The sequence below is a fragment of the Lemur catta genome, chromosome 19 (assembly GCF_020740605.2).
Source record: "Lemur catta isolate mLemCat1 chromosome 19, mLemCat1.pri, whole genome shotgun sequence".
In the NCBI taxonomy this organism is placed as follows: domain Eukaryota; kingdom Metazoa; phylum Chordata; class Mammalia; order Primates; family Lemuridae; genus Lemur; species Lemur catta.
The window spans coordinates 33,489,850-33,491,454 of NC_059146.1; positions in this window are offsets into that span (position 1 = coordinate 33,489,850).

Genomic DNA, 1,605 nt, shown 5'->3' on the forward strand with positions numbered 1-1,605 from the left:
TCCAGGGGCTCGTGCCAGCCCCTGCCCCTTGGCGACCCACAGCTGAGTGCACTACCCACAGCTAGACCTTCCCTGAGCAGATCCGAGGGCAACTGAGCAGGGAGAGTCAAATCAGAAGGTCAAGGCTTCAGCTCCCTACCACCTGCGACAATCAGGAGTCTCCGCAGCCAGGGCGGCCCCCCAACCCGACCCTGCGCGAGGCTCCTTTAAGAAAGCCAGTGGCCCAAGGCGTCTCTGGGGCCCGGAGGCTGAGCACGCCAAGAATGCCGGACTCGACGACTGGAGCGCCCACTGGAGCGCGAGGGAGGAAGCTTCGCCGGGTGGCCTCCCCCTCCGCGTCCCCCCAGCACGTCCACCCTGGGTCCTGTCTCTCCTACTGCTACCCAGAGGTCCCCGCCCCCAACTTCGAAGTTCCCTCCTGCCAGCAAAGCGCCGGCCCCGCCACGCTCCGCCCCTGCCCAGGACCCGCCCCCGGCCCCCGGTCCACCCCGGGTCCACCCTGCGGCCGTCGGACCCCGGGCCCAGGCCCAACAAACCCAGAGGCCGCGGCCGGGGGGGAGGACTGGACGCCCGCCGCGGCCTCATCCACATGCAGGGGACGGCGCGTCTCGGCGGCCGCCAGCAAAACACAAAGGCTGTTCCGCCGTCTGCCGCACCGTGCCAGGCGCGCCCCGCCCGCCACCCCCGCTGTATCTGCTCCGCTGGCCGGGGCTGCGCAATCCGGACGGCTTCCGAGAGGAGGCGGCCTCCCTCGCCCCTGCACAACTGGCCCTCTGCGACCACAGCCCCCTTCTCAGTGTCTTGGGGCGTTGCAGGCGGCCTGGCCCCCTGAACTGGGCTGGAGCGCGCGCAGCTGCGCCACAGACCCGAGTTTTAGTAAGCTGAGCCCGGACTCTGACCTGTGACCAGGAGTCTGCGGTCGGGACCAAGGCCAGACACAGCCCAGAGCCCGGTGGGGCGGGCGGGCCCCGTCCAGGACTCCCACGGGCCTTGGGTCCCCTGGTCATGAGGATGGGGGACTCCGGGTCTTCGCCCTGACCCTGTCTCCTCGGGCCTTGGAACACGGGCGCGCAGGGTCTCCTGACCCCGCAGAGGAGCCACAGGACGGAGCCCCCACCCCTCCTAGGGTTGTACCTCACCTCCCGCCCTAGGCGACAACCCCGCCCCTCGCTCTGTGACCGTTGCTTACCTCTGGGCCTCAACTTCCCCCTGTAGAATGGCCCCAACCTGCGCGCCCTGCCCCACCCCACACGCTCGCACTCATCGGGGGTGACAATATTTAAGGAGTACTGAAGGGGCACAAGTGGGTTCCCAAACACAGCTGTTACTACTGCCGGCTTCCTCGGCCTCCGAGGGCAGGGACAGTCTTGCCTTTGCGTTCTGCCCCGCCCCCACCCACCCCAAAGACGGATATAACTCAGGCAGAGGGGGGACCCTTCCTTCGCTCAGCTGGGAAGTTCTTCCTGGGTCTGCCCCAAGTCCTCTCCCTCCTTCCCAGCCCGGGGTTGGCGGGGGAGGGGCGGTTCTCTTTAAGGGAGTGGGGGAGGGGGCTGCTGGCCGGCGCTCTTTCCGCCCCTCCTCGGGCCCCGCAGCCCGGGGGCTCGG